Raw genomic sequence first — 10,000 nt, 5'->3', positions numbered from 1 at the left:
AAGGCCTGAGAAGCATGAATATGTCTTCTGATAAATCAAGCAAATTTACAGTCAAAAAGAAAATATTACCTACATTACATTAATCCCTCCCCATGTGTCATCTGGGGACAGCACATAAGAATATAATATAATATAATGCAATATATACAACATAATATAATATAACATGATATAATATAAGAGATACACTTCACACAGCTGTACGTGTCCGCAAATTGTAAGGACATGAAGGTACAACAGGTGAAGAATCAGATGTGTATGTAGTTGAAGACTGTGGAGTCTGTACAGGCATATGTGTAGAAGTAGAAGAAGGTGACAGTGGAACATTACTCTTCTTCAGACGATCAACATGTACTATCTCTGAAATGTTAGACTCTGGGTCAAGAATTTTAAATTTGTTGCCGTGCATACGTTCAACTATACGGTAAGGACCTATAAATTTTGGATTTAGCTTTGATTGACGCTCAGGAATAGATTTATACACAATGTCATTGACTTTAAGAGTTACAGGTGTAGCACTCATATGTTGACGCTGGATCATTTCAGTACGAGACGTTTGAAGATTACGTCGTACAGACTCATGAATAATTTGAAAAGCTTTCAGCTGATTCTTTGCATAATCATCTAGAGAGTAAACAGGTATACGAGGCTGAAGCAATAGATCATATGGCAAACGTTTCTATGATCCATAGATGATATAATGTGGCGTTTTTCCTGTGGAAGCATTAATTGATCCATTAATTGAAGCTGCAACATGTGGAAGCCAATCCTGCCAGGAGTCATTAAGTTGACTTACTACATGGCGAAGGACATCTAGAAATTTTTTATTAGCGCGTTCCACTATATCATTAGAGGCTGGATGCTGCACAGAAACAAAAGTTTGTGTTATGTTGTATTGTTTACAAATATTTTGCAAAATTTCATTTTTGAATTCTGTCCCATTATCACTGAGCAAAACAGTTGGTGTAGTGTATGAACATAGAAGATGTGTTACTAAAGCATAGGCAACAGCATTAGAAGACTTGTTCTGCAAAGGAGCTAACACTACAAAGCGGCTGAAGTAATCTACACAGACAAGGACATAAGAGGAACCTTGCCGACTGCATGGTAGCTGCAATAAATCAATAGCGACAGTCTCAAAAGGACCTGCTGGAGTAGGATACTCTAAAATAGGCGCTGTATTAGTGTTACCTTTGTGCTGTGCGCAAGAAACACATTGAGATACATGGGTAGTTATATCTAGACGCATTTTTGGCCAATAATATTTGAGGCGAGCTTGTGGCTCGTCATGAACAAAATGTAAGACTGTAGGGACAAGAGATTCTGGAACGACAATTTGTTTTACTTCACAGTCGTGAGAATGTCATTATGAATATCAAATTATTTTAATGGAATAGGTAATTTAGGCAAATTTGATTCATCACCAGATTCTAGTGCATAAATGACTTTACTCCAAATAGGGTCATTACGTTGTGCTAATTAAGTCATGGTGAGAAAAATTATGAACTTGTGTCACTGCAGCAATAGCTACGTTACGAGAAAGAGCATCTGCGACGAGATTAGCACGTCCAGGTAAATATTTTATCTCTGCCTGGAACTGCTCAACTGTTAGGAACCATCTTGCGAGTCGACCTGTAAGATTCTTTCCTGAGAAAAGTTGAGTTACAGCAGAATGATCAGTATATACAGTGACTGGATAGTTGTAAATGATATCACGAAAATGTTTGAGAGCCCACACTACAGCGAGCGCTTCCATGTGAGTTACATAATAGTGTGACTCTGCTTTGTTAAGAACACGACTAGCAAAAGCAATCACATGTGGATGTTGACCTTTAACTTGTTGCATCAAGACAGCTCCTATGGCAAAAGATGACGAGTCTGTGCAAATTGTGAACGGTAAGGAGTAATCTGGAAATGCTAGAACAGGAGGCTGTGTTAAACAAATCTTTAGTTGATCAAAGCTTTGCTGTTGTTCTGAAGTCCATTGAAAAGGTACATCTTTCTTTTTAAGTTTGTTTAAAGGATGAGCAATGGATGCAAAGTTCTTAATAAATGCACGGTAGTAACCTGCAAGACCTAGAAATAAACTGACTTGTGCTGTAGTTCTAGGCACTGGAAAGTTTTGAATAGCTTTTACTTTATTTGAAGTAGTATGAATTCCTTGACAATCAACAACATGTCCCAAACATTCAATGCGGGATCTGAAAAATTGACATTTAGGCAAATTGAGCTTAAGGCCTATAAACACTATTAATTACAGACCCACTTCACTACTTGAAGTACCGGGAAAAAAAAAAACTGAGAGACTCATACAAGCAAGAGTGAATACATTTTTTATCCGAAAAAAGAAATACTAAAAGAAAGACAACACGGCTTTAGAACATACAAAGGTACACACACGCCGATAACTACAACTTAAGAAAAAACTGCCAATGCTTTAGCTGAGAAAAATAAGTTTATGTAGTTTTAAGAGACGTTGCTAAAGCATTCGATAAGATATGGCATAACGGATTAAAATACAAGATTTTGCAACTAGGATCACCTGATTTCTTGGAAAAAAATGTGCAATTTTTTTTAGATAAGAAGAAAGTAAAAATTAACGCATATATATATATATATATATATATATATATATATATATATATATATATATATATATATATATATATATATATATATATATATATTATGTAGGGGAGAGAGCCAGCCAAGGGTAAAAAAAAGAAAATATTAAAAAAGGCCCACTTGAGTGCTGTCTCTCTAAAAAGTGGTAAAGCGTCAGCCAAAATTGGGGAGCAAATGCCTTGATACCTCCCTTTAAAAAAGACAACTTGTAGAAAGTCGGAAATACAGATGCAGGGAAGGAGTTCCAGAGTTTAACAGTGAAAGGGATAAATGATTGAGAGTACTGGTTAACTCTTGCGTTAATAGTTGGACAAAATAGGGATGAGAGGAAGAAGAAAGCCTTGTGCAACGAGGCTGCAGGAGGAGGGTATGCAGTTAGCAAGATCAGTAGAACAGTTACCATGAAAATAGCGATAAAAGATAAAAAGAGATGCAACATATCAGCGGTGAGAAAGAGGCTGAAGGTAGTTAGTCAGAGGAGGGAAGTTGATGAGACGAAAAGCTTTAGATTCCACCCTATCTAGTAAAACTGTGTGACTGGAATCCCCTCCAAACATGCGAAGAGTACTCCATACAAGGGCGGATTAGGCCCTTGCACAGAGTTAGCAATTGGAGGGGTGAGAAAAACTGGCGGAGACGCCTCAGAACACCTAGCTTCATAGAAGCTGTTTCAGCAAGAGATTAGATGTAAAGTTTCCAGTTAATATTATGACCAAAGGACAGAGAGGGGATAGTTGTCTGGAAGGTTGTGTCGAGTTGATAGATGGAGGAATTGAGTTTTGGAAGCATTGAAAACTACTAGATTTTCTCTGCCCCAATCGAAAATCTTAGAAAGATCGGAAGTCAGGCGTTCCGTGACGTCCCTGCGTGATCTGTTGACTTCCTGAAGGGTTGATCTTCTCTGAAAGGACGTGGAAAGATGTAGGGTGGTATCATCAGCGTAGGAGTGGAAAGGGCAAGAAGTTTGGTTAAGAAGGTCATTAATGAATAATAGAAAGAGAGTGGGTGACATGACAGAACCCTGAGGAACACCACTATTAATAGTTTAGGAGAAAAACAGTGGCCGTGTACCACAGCAGCAATAGAGCGGTCAGAAAGGAAACTTGAGATAAAGTTGCAGAGAGAAGGAAAGAAGCCGTAGAAGGGCAGTTTTGAAATCAAAGCTTTATGCCAGACTCTATCAAAAGCTTTTGATATGTCTAACGCTACAGCAAAAGTTTCACCGAAATCTCTAAAAGAGGATAACCAAGTTTCAGTAAGGAAAACCAAATCACCAGTAGAGCGACCTTGACGGAAGCCATACTGGCGATCAGAGAGGAGATTGTGAGGTGAGAAATCTTCCTATTCAGGATAGATTAAAAAACTTTAGACAAGCAAGAGATTAAAGCTATAGGGCGGTAGTTTGAGGGATTGGAACGGTCACCCTTTAAGGAACAGGCTGAATGTAGGCGAACTTCCAGCAGGAAGGAAAAGTAGAAGTAGATAGACAAAGTTGAAAGAGTTTGGCCAGGCAAGGTGCAAGCATGGAAGCACAGTTTTTGAGAACAATAGGAGGTACCCCATCAGGACCCTAAGCCTTCCGAGGGTTTAGGCCAGCTAGGGCATGGAAAACATTGTTACGAAGAATTATAATTGTAGACATGAAATAGTCAGAGGGAGGAGAAGAGGGAGGGACAAGCCCAGAATCATCCAAGGTGGAGTTGTGAATAAAAGTTTGAGAGAAGAGTTCATCTTTAGATACAGAAGAGATAGCAGTGGTGCCATCAAGATGAAATAAAGGAGTGAAAGAAGAAGAGAAGTTATTTGAGATGCTTTTGGCTAGATGCAAGAAGTCTCAAGGGGAGTTTAAGTTTGAAAGATTTTGACATTTTCTATTTATGAAGGAGTGTTTGGCAAGTTGAAGAACAGACTTGGCATGATTCCGGGCAGAGATGTAAAGTGCGTGAAATTCAGGAGATGGAAGACTCAAGTACCTTTTGTGGGCAACCTCTCTATCATGTATAGCACGAGAACAGGCTGAGTTAAATTAAGGTTTAGAAGGATTAGGTTGAGATAAAGAATGAGGAATGTACGCCTCAATGCTAAACACTATCACCTCTGTTATGCGTTCAGCACAAAGAGATGGGCCTCTGACACGGAAGCAGTAATCATTCTAGGAAAATACCTCCTCAGGTCCCCCCAACTGGCAGAGGCAAAGCGCCAGAGGCACCTCTGCTTTGAGGGATCCTGTGGAAGGATTGGAGAAATAGGACAAAATACAGTAATGAGATTGTGACCGGAGGAGCCTAACGGAGATGAAAGGGAGACAGCATAAGCAGAACAATTAGAGGTGAGGAAGAGATCAAGAATGTTGGGCGTGTCTCCAAGACGGTCAGGAATACGGGCAGGGTGATGCACCAGTTGCTCTATGTCATGGAGGATAGCAAAGTTGAAGGTTAATTCACCAGGATGGTCAGTGAAGGGAGATGAAAGCCATATCTGGTGGTGAACATTGAAATATCCAAGGATGGAAATCTCTGCGAAAGGGTAGAGGGACAGAATGTGCTCCACTTTGGAAGTTAAGTAGTCAAAGAATTTTCTATAGTCAGAAGAGTTAGGGGAGAGATAAATGGCACAGATAAATTTAGTTAGTATAAGAGTGACTGTCTTCTGAATCGAAGACAGATTCAAGAGCGTGGGCACGAGAGCAAGTTAAGTCATTGCGTACATAGACGCAACATCCAGCTTTGGATTGAAAATGAGAATAGAGAAAGTAGGAGGGGAAAGAGAAGGGGGTACTGTCAGTTGCCTCAGACAACTGTGTTTCGGTGATGAGATTTAGTTGAGGAGAGGTGGTATTTTACAGATTGAAAATTAGATCTAAGACCGCGAATGCTGCAGAAGTTAATGTAGAAAAAGTTGAGGGAGGTATCTAGGCATTTGAGGTCATTATGATAATAATAATAATAATAATAATAATAATAATAATAATAATAATAATAATAATAATAAAAATTATTAAAATGAAAATTTTTATTATCATCATTATTATTTTTCTTATTATTATCAATATTATCATTATTATTATTATCATTATTATTATTATCATTGTCATTATTTATATTATTATTATTATTATTATTATTATTATTATTATTATTATTATTATTATTATTATTATTATTATTATTATTATTATTATTATTATTATTATTATTATTATTATTATTATTATTATTATTATTATTATTATTATTATTATTATTATTATTATTGTTGTTGTTGTTGTTATTGTTTTCATTATAAGAAGTGTCGCTGGTAGCAGTAGAAGTAGTAACAGTCAGAGTGACAATAACACAATAGACAGAGAATGTTTCACAGTATATATATAGAAATTACATCATACTCCCACTCACTGCTGCTGCTGCCGGATGCACGATATCCTTGCCCTTCTTCACAAAGGAAACCGAGTCCTTGTTACTAACATTAACTACCACCACTACTGTTACTACTACTACTACTACTACTGCTGCTACTACTACTACTACTACTACTACTACTACTACTACTACTACTACTACTACTACCACCACAACGGTGGCACAATCACCACCACACAAAACATTGTCATCAAACCTACGGTTGGTGGAAACTAATCTCTCTCTCTCTCTCTCTCTCTCTCTCTCTCTCTCTCTCTCTCTGTTTGTGTGCTCTACACACACACACACACACACACACACGCCCGGCAGCTCAGTGGCTAGAGCGCTGGCTTCACAAGCCAGAGGACCGGGGTTCGATTCCCCGGCCGGGTGGAGATATTTGGGTGTGTCTCCATTCACGTGTAGCCCCTGTTCACTTAGCAGTGAGTAGGTACGGGATGTAAATCGAGAAGTTGTGACCTTGTTGTCCCGGTGTGTGGTGTGTGCCTGGTCTCAGGCCTATCCGAAAATCGGAAATAATGAGCTCTGAGCTCGTTCCGTAGGGTAACGTCTGGTTGTCTCGTCAGAGACTGCAGCAGATCAGTCAGTGAACACACACACACACACACACACACACACACACATTAACTCACCGTGGTGTTTGTTGCAAGGACCCGTTAAGGGGGAGGATGACTGGCAGCGCCGCAGCGGCAGGGTGTATGGTGCAACACAGAAGAATTCTTGTATCACTACACTATACAATACGCAATAACTGGAACATATTTATTATGTAATCCGTGGTGCGATAAGGGTGACACCATTCTCTGGGACGGTAGCAGCACAAGAATCTGTGTGTGTGTGTGTGTGTGTGTGCGCGCGGGTGTGCATCTACACTCATTTCCTATCAAGCACTGCCTGGCGCCAGATTGAGACCCCAGACTAGAGTGCCCAGTAATGACACAACAGGCAGCAACAGGCAACCCACGGGCCACACCCAGCAGGATGCTGAAGTAGTACGTAATTGAGACGCGACGGCGATGCTCTATTCTGATGAATGATATTAACGACTGATGGGCGGCTCATAGTAAGCCCTGCTGCTTTGAGGATAAAAGAAACTTGACACGACAGACCAACAACAGTCCTGAGTATTTTGTACATAATTGTAACGATTTGAAGACTTGTAAAGTTGCCCTTGTAGCCAGAGTGTGTTAACCCTTAAACTGCGCAATTATGATTTCAGGACAGCTGCAGGGTGCGCAAAAAATCAACTTGCTTGAAAACTATCTTTGATCTTATGAAACTCAAAGGAGACAAGTAGAGCACTGAAAAGGGAAACAAAAAATGAAAAAAAATTACATTGTGTGGCAGTGATGGCTGGCTGAAGTTCTTTGGGAAGTGGGGGCCAGTGACAGGGGAGCCAGGAGGGTGGCAAAGATATCATACTGCACTTCCGAATCATGTTTGATTTTTTCTCCCTTTATCCGAAACTATTTACAGTTTGCAGCATGGTGTTATTCAGTATTGTTTCAGTGTGTGATACTCAGTGAAACAAAGTACAGCACACATTGGTACTTGACATTCTTCAGTGCGCTCGTGACCTTGAGAGGCAGGAGGGTGTTTACGGCATCTCTTGGGCTTTCTCACAGCACCAGAAGTTGATTACTGTAAATAATCTACATCATCAGGGCCTAGTGCAAGCTTTCTTGTTACTATCTCCTCCTTTTTACGACATCTTCTGCCTCCCCCATGGCCATGAATGTGGGAGCCAGGAGGCTGGCCAGCATCGGAAGATGATCATGAATTACCGTCTTCCATGACTGCCTAAGGCTGACTGAGATAATTTAATAATGCCTTATGCCTATATGAAGCCGCTTGAAGCGAAAGAGGGATGATGTTGTCACATGATGTTCATTGGATTTTACGGTGGCTGTGCGGGAACTTTTGAAATACAGCTTAGAAAACCTGTCATCTTAAGATGTCTGGCGCAGTTGGTCACATAGCATCTTAAGATGTCTGGCGCAGTTTACGGGAAGTTTCTTCCTTAGTACTGCACGTAGCTACAATACTGTAGTGTAGGACTTGCAGTAGTGTTTCCCAAAGAAAAAAAAAAAAGAAACTAGTCTGCTGGCAGCATTCTCTCTCTCTCTCTCTCTCTCTCTCTCTCTCTCTCTCTCTCTCTCTCTCTCTCTCTCGCTGAACTGTTTATGTTACCAGAGTAACACAGAAGGTTAGCTGAGGTGTCAGGCAGCGTTTCATTTCTCATCACTACAAATTAATAACAGATGAGTCACGTACAAGCTTTCATCGCATCCTATCTTATTTTATTATTATTTTTTTTAAGAGCATCCTTATTCCACTCTTTTTTTTTTCAATCGGTTTTGAAATGATGCCTTCATATATAGCGAGTAATATGAAGGGTAATGTATTTCAACAGATATTTTTAAGGTAATGAGGGCAATATTTTATAGTCTGTTATGGGGATGGGATATCACACTATCGTGAATATAAATTGTCAGTAACAACTGCGGCTATACTGACAAATTTGGTAGTCTGTGCTAGTAATCTTCCGCTTTCTCTCACGAGGACACCTCACTCTGGCTTGTTCAGCTTTTCCTTATGGCAGACTGTGGTATCTCGCCTCGGTTCCCTTCATCTCGCCAACTCTACACATCTTCATTCTTATCTCCGTTGTATTTGTGTGTTTTGTAATTTCTTGACTAGTTGTGTATCTTAAAGTAGCATTGCCACTATATAACATGTATGAAATTATGTTAAAGAAAGTATGGTAAGAAGTTATGAATTCAGGTTTCCACCCCTCAAGGTTCACCACGTTGCTACACTAACTAGATAGACAGACACACAGATAGTTAGATAAATAGATATTTATTAACCACTATATCACCTCACATAAGTAATCTAATGTAGGCAGAGCACATGTAGTCCATAGTATCACATTGCATATAAATAAATAATAAGGTGGTCCTACTGTCACTGTCAGACATAAGATCAGACACTAACTGAAACAAACAAAAGAAATAACCAAGTAACTAAAAAGAAACAGCAAAACAGCAATTAAGAAGACGAAAACATTAAACACCAATCATGATGATACAACCACTGAAAAGCTACAACACAACACAATGACGTATAATGTACACAGACTATGTCACCCATGTACACGTTGTAAAACATACTCAAGCAAACCTGAAAAACCATAATGCGGAAAACATAAGCATGAAAATTGTACTGCCACTACAAACACATAAAAAAAAAAACACTGGAAAGCATAAAGACAATGACAACAGATCATTGACACAAAATTACACACCAAGTCCCAAAGTAAAACTTATAAACAAACACAAAACCATCAAAAGAGGCAAAAAACTAATTTATTAAATTAAAAAAGGTAAAAAATCAAATAATGTGGCAAGCAGTTACTTGTATACCCCTAAAGAGTCATGAGCAGCCTCGCAAGAAAGTTCATTCGAAAGTTTGCCAAATAGATCATGTATGGAGATAATGCCATAGAAGTCCCTGATGTGGCTGGTCTATGAACACACCACCACGCGCTTTTCTGACTGCACAAGGCCATACACACACACACACACACACACACACACACACACACACACTCTTCCACCAGGAAGTGACCACTCCCTCTTCTGTTCCACCGACCAGTTTCAGTGGCTAAGTTGTGTATTGATAATCTTAACTTTGTGAAGGACATTCTCAACAAGTCATTTATCGCATATCTTTCCCTGTAAATGTCCTGTAACTCAAGATATGGATTAATTTTCTTGTATGTGTTACATCTTGAGGTGTTAGCATTGTTAATGGCGTGGTGAACTTTTTCTAGTAAAACAGACATGTATTGTCATGTATCATGCGTTGAATAGTTCTACCGACATTGGTGTTAAGGGAAATAACAGATCGTATTGCAAATGCCTATGAATCGTCAATCATAGCGTTTTCCTGAT

At 39.2% G+C, this 10,000-nt stretch overlaps 1 protein-coding gene across 2 annotated transcripts in view; it reads right to left on the bottom strand.

The window, feature by feature from the left end:
* Window positions 1–7,870, bottom strand: part of LOC123500427 (ankyrin-3-like) — a 52,590-nt gene extending 44,720 nt beyond the window's left edge. Inside the window, exons 1-2 of one of the 2 annotated variants that reach the window (XM_045249148.1) lie at window positions 6,677–7,870; window positions 1,532–1,632 (exon numbers count right to left, since the gene is read on the bottom strand). The gene's annotated coding sequence lies outside the window, so the exon portion shown is untranslated. The remainder of the gene's footprint in view (window positions 1–1,531; window positions 1,633–6,676) is intronic. The other variant, XM_045249147.1, reaches the window with a different exon arrangement.
* Between the last annotated feature and the right edge of the window lie 2,130 nt (window positions 7,871–10,000).

The sequence above is a fragment of the Portunus trituberculatus genome, unplaced genomic scaffold (genome assembly GCF_017591435.1).
Source record: "Portunus trituberculatus isolate SZX2019 unplaced genomic scaffold, ASM1759143v1 PGA_scaffold_228__1_contigs__length_152164, whole genome shotgun sequence".
Lineage (NCBI taxonomy): Eukaryota > Metazoa > Arthropoda > Malacostraca > Decapoda > Portunidae > Portunus > Portunus trituberculatus.
This window is presented reverse-complemented; position numbering and strand designations above follow the sequence as displayed.